Source organism: Dermacentor albipictus, unplaced genomic scaffold (assembly GCF_038994185.2).
Source record: "Dermacentor albipictus isolate Rhodes 1998 colony unplaced genomic scaffold, USDA_Dalb.pri_finalv2 scaffold_32, whole genome shotgun sequence".
Taxonomy (NCBI): Eukaryota; Metazoa; Arthropoda; class Arachnida; order Ixodida; family Ixodidae; genus Dermacentor; species Dermacentor albipictus.
Genome location: NW_027225586.1, coordinates 2,750,413 through 2,763,453, shown reverse-complemented (window position 1 = coordinate 2,763,453; position 13,041 = coordinate 2,750,413).

The following is a 13,041-nucleotide window of genomic DNA, read 5'->3' as shown; positions in this document are numbered from 1 at the left end:
AACAAGGCATGGCTACACAAAGCGAGTAACAATCGCTCTCTTGAGGTGCGGCTAGAGCAGTGTGGCGCTTGCGCTGCCTGGTGCGCTTCAACTGGCATGGACCGGGAGAATCCGACTCTCCAAATAAAACAATGCATTTTGAGGGCCGTTGACCATGCTGACGCAATGTGATTTCTGCCCAGGTCTGTAAATGTCAACGTGCAGAAATGAAAAAAAGGCGTGTTTAAACGACAGGAGTAAGAATGACTCCCTTGCAGTGTGCATTCAGCTGTGCCGCTTTGCACTTTCCATTGCGCTTGAACTGGTATAGACCGGGGGAATCCGACTGTCCATTTAAAACAAAGCATTCCGGGGACTTTTGACCACGCTGACGCAATGTGATTTCTGCCCAGTCCCCTATATGTCAACTTGATAAAATGCAACAAGGCGTGGGTAAACGAAGAGACTAACAATGACTCCCATGAGGTGCGACTAGAGCAGCACAGGTCTGCACTGTCTGGTGTGGCTTACCTGGCATGCACCGCGGGAATCTCACTGTGCACTTAAAACAAACGATTGTGAAGGCTGTTGCCGATGCTGACACTATGTGATTTCTGCCCAGTGCTATTTAATGTCAACGTGAAGAAATGCAAGAAGGTGTGAATGCGATGAGAGTAACAATGACTCCCGCGAGGTGCGACTAGAGCAGTGCGGCTCTTGCGCAGTCTGCTGCACTCCAACTGGCATAGATCGGGGGAATCCGACTGTCCATTTAAAACAAATGATTACGGGGGCCGTTCACCATGCTGACGCAATGTGATTTCTGCCTAGTGCTATAAACGGCAAAGTGATGAAATAAAGAAATGCCTGGATAAAGGACAGGTGTAAGAGTGACTCCTGTGAGGTGCGGCTGGAGCAGTGCAGCTCTTGCGCGGTATGGTACGCCTCAACTGGCATGGACGGGCGGAATTCACTGTCCAAATGAAACAAAGCATTCTGGGAGCCAGTGCTCTAAATGTCAACGTGAAGAAATGCAAAAAGGTGGGTATAAAGGACAGGAGTAAGAATGACTCCCGTGCAGAGTTTATTGAGCAGTTTCGCTTTGTGCTATCCATTGTGCTTCATTTGGTATCGACCGGTGGAATCCAACTGTCCATTAAAACAAAGCTTTGCGAAGACTTTTGATCATGCTGACGTAATGTGACTTCTGCCCAGCGCTCTAAATGTCAACGTGAAGAAATGCAACAAGGCATGGCTACACAAAGCGAGTAACAATGGCCCTCTTGAGGTGCGGCTAGAGCAGTGTGGCGCTTGCGCTGCCTGGTGCGCTTCAACTGGCATGGACCGGGAGAATCCGACTCTCCAAATAAAACAATGCATTTTGAGGGCCGTTGACCATGCTGACGCAATGTGATTTCTGCCCAGGTCTGTAAATGTCAACGTGCAGAAATGAAATAAAAGGCGTGGTTAAACGACAGGAGTAAGAATGACTCCCTTGCAGTGTGGATTCAGGAGTGGCGCTTTATGCTATCTGTTGTGCTTCAACTGGCATGGACCGGCTGAAACTGACTGTCCACTTAAAACAAAGCATTGCAAGGACTTTTGACGATGCTGACGCAATGTGATTTGTGCCCAGGGCTCTAAATGTCAATGTGAGGAAATGGAACAAAGCGTGGGTGAAGGACGTTAGTAATAATGACTCCCTTGAGGTGCGGCTAGAACAGTGCTGCTTTGCACTGTCTGGTGTGGTTCAACTGGAATGCACAGGGGGAATCTTACTGTGCTTTTAAAAGATATAATTGCGAGGGCGGTTGACCATTTTTATGCAAGGTGATTTGTGCCCAGTGCCCTAAATGTCAACCTGAAGAAATAGAACAAGGCGTGGGGTAGCTAAGTGAGTAACAATGACTCCCTTGAGCTGCGGCTAGAGCAGTGCGGCTCTAGCGCTGCCTGGTGCGCTTCAACTGGGATAGATCGGGGTAATCCGACTGTCCATTTAAAACAAATGATTGCGAGGGCCGTTGACCATGCTGACGCAATTTCATTTCTGCCTAGTGCTTTAAACGTGAAATAAATAAATTAGGGAAAGGGCTGGATAAACGACAGGAGTGACTATGACACCCTTTAGGTGCGGCTAGCGCAGTGCAGCTCTTGCGCGGTCTGGTGCGAATGAACTGGCATGGACTGACAGAATCCACTGTCCAAATAAAACAAACCATTCTGGGGGCCGTTGAGCATGCTGACGCAGTGTGATTTCTGCACAGTGCTCTAAATGTCGAAGTGAAAAAATGAAAAAAAAAAGCGTGGATAAAAGACAGGAGTAAGAATGACTCCCTTGCAGTGTGGATTGAGCTGTGCCGCTTTGCACTTTCCGTTGCGCTTCAACTGGTATGGACGGGGAGAATCTGACTGTCCATTGAAAACAAAGCATAGAGAGGACTTTTGACCATGCTGATGCAATGTGATCTCTGCCCAGTCCCCTATATGTCAACTTGATAAAATCAACAAGGCGTGGGTAAACGAAGAGACTAACAATGACTGCCATGAGGTGCGACTAGAGCAGCACGGCTCTGCACTGTCTGGTGTGGCTTACCTGGCATGCACCGGGGGAATCTCACTGTGCACTTAAAACAAATGATTGTGAAGGCTGTTGCCGATGCTGACACAATGTGATTTCTGCCCAGTGCTATTTAATGTCAACGTGAAGAAATGCAAGAAGGTGTGTGTAAGCTATGAGAGTAACAATGACTCCCTTGAGGTGCGACTAGAACAGTGCAGCTTTTGCACAGTCTGCTGCACTCCAGCTGGCATAGATCGGGGGAATCCGACTGTCCATTTAAAACAAATGATTGCGAGGGCCGTCGACCATGCTGACGCAATGTGATTTCTGCCCAGTGCTCTAAACGTGAAACTGAAGTAAATAAAAAAAGGCATGGATAAACTACAGGAGTCACAATGACTCCCTTGTGGTGCGGCTATCGCAGTGCGGCTCTTGCGTGGTCTTGTGTGCCTCAACTGGCATGGACCGGCGGAATCATCATCAGCATCAGCCTGGTTACGCCTACTGCAGGGCAAAGGCCTCTCCCGTACATCTCCATCAACCCCGATCATGTACTATGTGTGGCCATGTCGTCCCTGCAAACTTCTTAATCTCATGCGCCCGCCTAACTTTCTGCCGCCCTCTGCTAAGCTTCCCTTCCCTTGGAATCCATTCCGTAACCCTTAATGACCATCGGTTATCTTCCCTCCTCATTTCGTATCCTGCCCATGCCCATTTCTTTTTCTTGATTTCAACTAAGATGTCATTAACTCGCGTTTGTTCCCTCACCCAATCTGCTCTTTTCTTATCCTTTAACGTTACACCTATCATTCTTCTTTCCATAGCTCGTTGCGTCGTCCTCAATTTGAGCAGAACCTATTTCGTAAGCCTCCAGGTTTCTGCCCCATAGGTGAGTACTGGTAAGACACAGGTATTATATACTTTCCTCTTGAGGGGATAATGGCAACCTGCTAATCATCATCTGAGAATGCCTGCCAAACCCACCCCAGCCCATTCTTGTTCTTCTGAATATTTCTGTCTCATGATCCGCATCCGCTGTCACTACCTGCCCTAAGTTGATGTAATCCCTTACGACTTCTAGTGCCTCGCTGCCAATTGTAAATTGCTGTTTTCTTCCGAGACTGTTAAGCATTACTTTAGTTTCCTGCAGATTAATTTTTAGACCCACTCTTCTGCTTTGCCTATCCAGGTCAGTGAACATGCATTGCAATTGGTCCCCTGAGGTACTAAGGAAGGCAATGTCATCAGCGAATCGCGAGTTACTAAGCTATTCTCGATTACCTTTTATCCCCAAATCTTCCCAATCCATGTCTCTGAATACCTCCTGTAAAATAAAATGCCCAAATAAAACAAAGCATTTTGGGGGCCGTTGACCATGCTGACGCAATGTGATTTCTGCCCAGGTCTGTAAATGTCAACGTGCAGAAATGAAAAAAAGGCGTGGTTAAACGACAGGAGTAAGAATGACTCCCTTGCAGTGTGGATTCAGGAGTGGCGCTTTATGCTATCTGTTGTGCATCAACTGGCATGGACCGGGGGAATCCGACTGTCCATTTAAAACAAAGCATTGCGGGGACTTTCGACCATGCTGACGCAATGTGATTTCTGCCCAGTCCCCTATATGTCAACTTGATAAAATCAACAAGGCGTGGGTAAACGAAGAGACTAACAATGACTCCCATGAGGTGCGACTAGAGCAGCACAGCTTTGCACTGTCTGGTGTGGTTTACCTGTCATGCACCGGGGGAATCTCACTGTGCACTTAAAACAAATGATTGTGAAGGCTGTTGCCGATGCTGACACAATGTGATTTCTGCCCAGTGCTATTTAATGTCAACGTGAAGAAATGCAAGAAGGTGTGTATGCGATGAGAGTAACAATGACTCGCTCGAGGTGCGACTAGAGCAGTGCGGCTCTTGCGCAGTCTGCTGCACTCCAACTGGCATAGATCGGGGGAATCCGACTGTCCATTTAAAACAAATGATTACGCGGGCCGTTCACCATGCTGACGCAATGTGATTTCTGCCTAGTGCTCTAAACGGCAAAGTGATGAAATAAAGAAATGCCTGGATAAAGGACAGGTGCAAGAGTGACTCCTGTGAGGTGCGGCTGGAGCAGTGCAGGTCTTGCGCGGTATGGTACGCCTCAACTGGCATGGACGGGCGGAATTCACTGTCCAAATGAAACAAAGCATTCTGGGAGCCAGTGCTCTAAATGTCAACGTGAAGAAATGCAAAAAGGTGGGTATAAAGGACAGGAGTAAGAATGACTCCCGTGCAGAGTTTATTGAGCAGTTTCGCTTTGTGCTATCCATTGTGCTTCATTTGGTATGGACCGGTGGAATCCAACTGTCCATTAAAACAAAGCTTTGCGAAGACTTTTGATCATGCTGACGTAATGTGACTTCTGCCCAGCGCCCTAAATGTCAACGTGAAGAAATGCAACAAGGCATGGCTACACAAAGCGAGTAACAATGGCTCTCTTAAGGTGCGGCTAGAGCAGTGTGGCGCTTGCGCTGCCTGGTGCGCTTCAACTGGCATGGACCGGGAGAATCCGACTCTCGAAATAAAACAATGCATTTTGAGGGCCGTTGACCATGCTGACGCAATGTGATTTCTGCCCAGGTCTTTAAATGTCAACGTGCAGAAATGAAAAAAAAGGCGTGGTTAAAGGACAGGAGTAAGAATGACTCCCTTGCAGTGTGGATTCAGGAGTGGCGCTTTATGCTATCTGTTGTGCTTCAACTGGCATGGACCGGCTGAAACTGACTGTCCACTTAAAACAAAGCATTGCAAGGACTTTTGACGATGCTGACGCAATGTGATTTGTGCCCAGGGCTCTAAATGTCAATGTGAGGAAATGGAACAAAGCGTGGGTGAAGGACGTTAGTAACAATGACTCCCTTGAGGTGCGGCTAGAACAGTGCTGCTTTGCACTGTCTGGTGTGGTTCAACTGGAATGCACAGGGGGAATCTTACTGTGCTTTTAAAAGATATAATTGCGAGGGCGGTTGACCATTTTTATGCAAGGTGATTTGTGCCCAGTGCCCTAAATGTCAACCTGAAGAAATAGAACAAGGCGTGGGGGAGATAAGTGAGTAACAATGACTCCCTTGAGCTGCGGCTAGAGCAGTGCGGCTCTAGCGCTGCCTGGTGCGCTTCAACTGGGATAGATCGGGGTAATCCGACTGTCCATTTAAAACAAATGATTGCGAGGGCCGTTGACCATGCTGACGCAATTTGATTTCTGCCTAGTGCTTTAAACGTGAAATAAATAAATGAAGGAAAGGGCTGGATAAACGAGAGGAGTAACTATGACACCCTTTAGGTGCGGCTAGCGCAGTGCAGCTCTTGCGCGGTCTGGTGCGAATGAACTGGCATGGACTGACAGAATCCACTGTCCAAATAAAACAAACCATTCTGGGGGCCGTTGAGCATGCTGACGCAGTGTGATTTCTGCACAGTGCTCTAAATGTCGAAGTGAAATAATGAAAAAAAAAAGCGTGGATAAAAGACAGGAGTAAGAATGACTCCCTTGTAGTGTGGATTGAGCTGTGCCGCTTTGCACTTTCCGTTGCGCTTCAACTGGTATGGACCGGGAGAATCTGACTGTCCATTTAAAACAAAGCATTGCGAGGACTTTTGACCATGCTGATGCAATGTGATCTCTGCCCAGTCCCCTATATGTCAACTTGATAAAATCAACAAGGCGAGGGTAAACGAAGAGACTAACAATGACTCCCATGAGGTGCGACTAGAGCAGCACGGCTCTGCACTGTCTGGTGTGGCTTACCTGGCATGCAACGGGGGAATCTCACTGTGCACTTAAAACAAATGATTGTGAAGGCTGTTGCCGATGCTGACACTATGTGATTTCTGCCCAGTGCTATTTAATGTCAACGTGAAGAAATGCAAGAAGGTGTGTGTAAGCGGTGAGAGTAACAATGACTCCCTTGAGGTGCGACTAGAGCAGTGCAGCTTTTGCACAGTCTGCTGCACTCCAGCTGGCATAGATCGGGGGAATCCGACTGTCCATTTAAAACAAATGATTGCGAGGGCCGTCGGCCATGCTGACGCAATGTGATTTCTGCCCAGTGCTCTAAACGTGAAACTGAAGTAAATAAAAAAAGGCATGGATAAACTACAGGAGTCACAATGACTCCCTTGTGGTGCGGCTATCGCAGTGCGGCTCTTGCGTGGTCTTGTGTGCCTCAACTGGCATGGACCGGCGGAATCATCATCAGCATCAGCCTGGTTACGCCTACTGCAGGGCAAAGGCCTCTCCCATACATCTCCAACCCCGATCATGTACTAAGTGTGGCCATGTCGTCCCCGCAAACTTCTGAATCTCATGCGCCCGCCTAACTTTCTGCCGCCCTCTGCTAAGCTTCTCTTCCCTTGGAATCCATTCCGTAACCCTCAATGACCATCGGTTATCTTCCCTCCTCTTTGCGTATCCTGCCCATGCCCCTTTCTTTTTCTTGATTTCAACTAAGATGTCATTAAGTCGCGTTTGTTCCCTCACCCAATCTGCTCTTTTCTTATCCTTGAACGTTACACCTATCATTCTTCTTTCCATAGCTCGTTGTGTCGTCCTCAATATGAGCAGAACCCTTTTCGTAAGCCTCAAGGTTTCTGCCCCATAGGTGAGTGCTGGTAAGACACAGGTATTATATACTTTCCTCTTGAGGGGATAACGGCAACCTGCTATTCATCATCTGAGAATGCCTGCCAAACGCACCCCAGCCCATTCTTGTTCTTCTGAATATTTCTGTCTTATGATCCGCATCCGCTGTCACTACCTGACCTAAGTTGGTGTATTCCCTTACGACTTCCAGTGCCTCGCTGCCTATTGTAAATTGCGGTTTTCTTCGGAGACTGTTAAGCATTACTTTAGTTTCCTGCAGATTAGTTTTTAGACCCACTCTTCTGCTTTGCCTATCCAGGTCACTGAACATGCATTGCAATTGGTCCCCTGAGGTACTAAGCAAGGCAATGTCATCAGCGAATCGCGAGTTACCAAGCTATTCTCGATTAACTTTTATCCCCAATTCTTCCCAATCCATGTCTCTGAATACCTCCTGTAAAATAAAATGCCCAAATAAAACAAAGCATTTTGGGGGCCGTTGACCGTGCTGACGCAGTGTGATTTCTGCACAGTGCTCTAAATGTCAAAGTGAAAAAATGAAAAAAAGGTGTGGATAAACGACATGAGTAAGAATGACTCCCTTGCAGTGTGCATTCAGCTGTGCCGCTTTGCACTTTCCATTGCGCTTCAACTGGTATAGACCGGGGGAATCCGACTGTCCATTTAAAACAAAGCATTGAGGGGACTTTTGACCATGCTGACGCAATGTGATTTCTGCCCAGTCCCCTATATGTCAACTTGATAAAATCAACAAGGCGTGGGTAAACGAAGGGACTAACAATGACTCCCATGAGGTGCGACTAGAGCAGCACAGCTTTGCACTGTCTGGTGTGGTTTACCTGTCATGCACCGTGGGAATCTCACTGTGCACTTAAAACAAATGATTGTGAAGGCTGTTGCCGATGCTGACACAATGTGATTTCTGCCCAGTGCTATTTAATGTCAACGTGAAGAAATGCAAGAAGGTGTGTATGCGATGAGAGTAACAATGACTCCCTCGAGGTGCGACTAGAGCAGTGCGGCTCTTGCGCAGTCTGCTGCACTCCAACTGGCATAGATCCGGGGAATCCGACTGTCCATTTAAAACAAATGATTACGCGGGCCGTTCACCATGCTGACGCAATGTGATTTCTGCCTAGTGCTCTAAACGGCAAAGTGATGAAATAAAGAAATGCCTGGATAAAGGACAGGTGTAAGAGTGACTCCTGTGAGGTGCGGCTGGAGCAGTGCAGCTCTTGCGCGGTATGGTACGCCTCAACTGGCATGGACGGGCGGAATTCACTGTCCAAATGAAACAAAGCATTCTGGGAGCCAGTGCTCTAAATGTCAACGTGAAGAAATGCAAAAAGGTGGGTATAAAGGACAGGAGTAAGAATGACTCCCGTGCAGAGTTTATTGAGCGGTTTCGCTTTGTGCTATCCATTGTGCTTCATTTGGTATGGACCGGTGGAATCCAACTGTCCATTAAAACAAAGCTTTGCGAAGACTTTTGATCATGCTGACGTAATGTGACTTCTGCCCAGCGCTCTAAATATCAACGTGAAGAAATGCAACAAGGCATGGCTACACAAAGCGAGTAACAATGGCCCTCTTGAGGTGCGGCTAGAGCAGTGTGGCGCTTGCGCTGCCTGGTGCGCTTCAACTGGCATGGACCGGGAGAATCCGACTCTCCAAATAAAACTATGCATTTTGAGGGCCGTTGACCATGCTGACGCAATGTGATTTCTGCCCAGGTCTGTAAATGTCAACGTGCAGAAATGAAAAAAAAGGCGTGGTTAAACGACAGGAGTAAGAATGACTCCCTTGCAGTGTGGATTCAGGAGTGGCGCTTTATGCTATCTGTTGTGCTTCAACTGGCATGGACCGGCTGAAACTGACTGTCCACTTAAAACAAAGCATTGCAAGGACTTTTGACGATGCTGACGCAATGTGATTTGTGCCCAGGGCTCTAAATGTCAATGTGAGGAAATGGAACAAAGCGTGGGTGAACGACGTTAGTAACAATGACTCCCTTGAGGTGCGGCAGTGCTGCTTTGCACTGTCTGGTGTGGTTCAACTGGAATGCACAGGGGGAATCTTACTGTGCTTTTAAAAGATATTGACACGTGTATTTATATTTATCGGGCGACCAGGTTTCACCGCCTAACAAATCTTATCGCGCAGCGCGGGACGCGCTTGCATGTATCCGAAGTTTCTGGAAAGTTATCGATGCTTCTATCCGCGTGTCTGTTGTCGCCGAACCTTGTGTTATCAGATTTCATCGCGTGACACGAATGGTGTAGAACTTTGTGGAAGACACGCGGGTCCCATCAGGTAATCTGGAACATTCGACGACTGATCTATAAAAGCCGACGCGCTTGACCCGCTGATCAGTTTTTCCGACGATCGCCGACCGTGTTCGCCGCTATCGTTGTACTATAAGTGTAGCCTGTTTTTGTGGGCACAGGTTCGCCCAATAAAAGTTAGTTTTCTCGTTCACAGTATTGCTACTGTGTTATTGCTTCTTTCTTCACCGTCACTACCACGTGACATCTGGTGGAGGTGCTTTTCGTCCATGTACAGGACGCCCCCGACAAGCCGTGATCCCAGCCCAGACCGCGAACAGAACACCAACGCAATCCCGGTCCACCGAGCAAGCCGCCGTCTTCAACAGCTGCCCCCGGAGCACGGACTTCTACCTGAGAAGACCAAGAAGATTGTGGCCAAGGCAACCGCAATGGCAGCCCCAGCGTCCCCCATCGTCCTGCAGCAACCCAGGGAACCACCGACGTTCCGCGGTTCCACATTTGAGGACCCGGAAACCTGGCTGGAAACGTATGAGAGGGTCGCTACGTTTAACAACTGGGCAAGCGACGAGAAGCTACGACATGTCTATTTCGCATTGGAGGACGCCGCCAAGACGTGGTTCGAGAATCGCGAAGCCACCTTGACGACGTGGGACCTCTTCCGAAGCGGCTTCCTGAAAACATTTCAAAGCGTCGTGCGAAAAGAGCGAGCCCAAGCTCTACTGGAGACAAGAGCGCAGCTGCCGAATGAGACGATCGCGATTTTCACTGAGGAAATGAGCCGTCTGTTCCGCCACGCCGACCCAGAAATGTCCGAGGAGAAGAAAGTACGTCTACTGATGCGTGGCGTAAAGGAGGAACTTTTCGCCGGTATGTTAAGAAGTCCACCGAAGACCGTCGACGAGTTTCTTCGTGAGGCGACGAGCATCGAGAAGACACTGGAATTGCGGAACCGGCAATTTGACCGACGCACCAAGCCAACAAGCTACTCCGGAATTCAATCACTGGCCACGGACGATTTATGCGAGACCATCAGGGCCATCGTGCGCGAAGAACTGCGCAAGGTCTTGCCATCGTCGCAGCCTCAAGTGGCCTCGATCGCCGACGTCGTGAAAGAAGAGGTGCACCGATCGCTAGGAGTTCCTGAGGTGCAACCACAATTACCGCAGCCCCAGCCAGAAGCGATGAATTACGCCGCCATCGCACGCCGTCAAGCTCCCCCTCCGCGACAACGCCAGGTCCCTGTAACGCCGCAATTCCGTCGTCCACCGCCGCCGCCGCCAGCACGCCCACCCGTCGCCCAGCGCACCTACGCGAGGAAGACGGACATTTGGTGCGCCCCCGACCACCGCCCGCTCTGCTACCACTGCGGCGAAGCCGGGCACGTGTACCGCCGATGCCCATACCGCGACCTGGGATTGCGAGGCTTCGCCGTGAACGCACAGCGCCCGAGGGAAGGTGAACGCCCTCGTGACATCGCCGATTACCTCGCCGCTACTCAGTGGAGCCCTCGACGACCGTCCCGTTCGCCGTCACCAGGCCGCTACCTGTCGCCGCAGCACCGACCATACACCGGCCCAGCCCGGGGCCGTTCTGCGAGCCCATATCCGGAAAACTAAAAGCAGCAACCGATGGAGGTGCGGTTGCTGTTCGTCGAATTGACGAAGATCCTCCGCCGCCGACGAAGACGACGAAGAAACCGTCTCGACGACCTAATGACGACACACCGCCGTCCCGACGAAGTCAGGAAGCCAAGACTACACCGACGAAAGACGACTTTACGACGCGACGTTCCAGCTTCAGTTCAACACGACGCAGCCGTGATCCGACGCCACGACCTAACTGCAACGCCAGACAAAGAACCACCGACCTTGACGTGCTTCTCGACGGCCACGCAGTCACTGCCTTAGTCGACACAGGGGCCGATTACTCCGTAATGAGTGGACGCATCGCCGCCCAGTTGAAGAAGGTTAAGACTGCATGGGAGGGCCCCCAAATTCGGACCGCTGGAGGGCACCTCATTACGCCGACTGGAATCTGCACGGCAAGAATTACCATTCATGACCGGACTTACCCTGCCACCTTCGTTATCCTGCAACAGTGTACACGAGACGTCATTCTCGGCATGGACTTCCTGAACCAACACGGCGCCATCATCGACCTGAAGTCGCAGTCAATAACGCTGTCGGAAGATCAAGCGATACCATCGGAGCGCCCTTGTAGCCACCACGCCTTGAGTGTGCTCGAAGACCAAGTGAGCATCCCGCCTCGCTCCAGCATCGTTATTTCGGTCGGCACCGAAACACCCGCTGACGTAGAAGGCGTCATCGAAGGCGACCAACGTCTACTACTCGACCGTGAAATTTGCGTCGCAAGAGGGATCGCTCGACTGCACGGAGGAAACACGAGAGTGTTGCTGACAAACTTCAGCCAGGAGTTCAAGCACATCAACAAGGGCACGACGATCGCATTCATCGAGGAAATACAGGAAACCAGCGATGCCTTCGTCCTCTCGGATTCTGTTGCATCTACCCCGACGACCGTAGTTCCCGAGCCAGACTTCAACATAAATCCAAGTCTCCCCGTGATTAAGAAGCAACAGCTCAGAAGTCTGCTTCGACGATACAAAGACTGCTTTTCGACGTCATCAAGGATTCGACAAACACCAGTCGCAAAGCATCGCATAATCACCGAAGAGAGCGCTCGACCACTACGCCAGAGCCCTTACCGAGTTTCGACGCGAGAACGCGAAGCTATAAGACAGCAAGTCGACGAAATGCTGCGCGACGACATCATCCAGCCGTCGAAGAGCCCGTGGGCGTCTCCAGTTGTTTTAGTGAAGAAAAAGGACGGAACCCTACGTTTCTGCGTCGATTATCGTCGACTGAACAAAATCACGAAGAAAGACGTATACCCCCTCCCACGGATAGACGACGCATTAGATCGGCTCTGCAATGCTAAATACTTCTCATCGATGGACCTCAAGTCTGGCTACTGGCAAATAGAAGTCGACGAAAGGGATCGCGAAAAGACCGCCTTCATCACGCCAGACGGCCTCTATGAATTCAAGGTTATGCCGTTTGGACTGTGCTCGGCGCCTGCAACGTTCCAGCGCGTGATGGACACGGTTTTAGCAGGATTGAAGTGGCAGACCTGTCTTGTTTACTTGGATGACGTCGTCGTCTTCGCCGGAAATTTCGACGATCACCTTAAGCGGCTTGCGACAGTATTAGAGGCCATCAAGTCATCAGGGCTCACCCTGAAGCCGGAAAAGTGTCACTTCGCTTACGATGAGCTTCTATTCCTAGGCCATGTCATCAGCAAATCTGGAGTACGCCCCGACCCGCAGAAGACAGCTGCCATCGCAAAGTTCCCGCAGCCAATCGACAAGAAGGCAGTGCGCAGATTCCTTGGCATGTGTGCCTACTATAGGCGCTTTGTCAAGGACTTTTCACGCATCGCTGAGCCGCTGACGCAGCTAACTAAATGCGACGTCGAGTTCAAGTGGGAAACGCCGCAGGCCGAGGCATTTCAAGAACTCAAACGACGCATGCAGTCGCCGCCCGTACT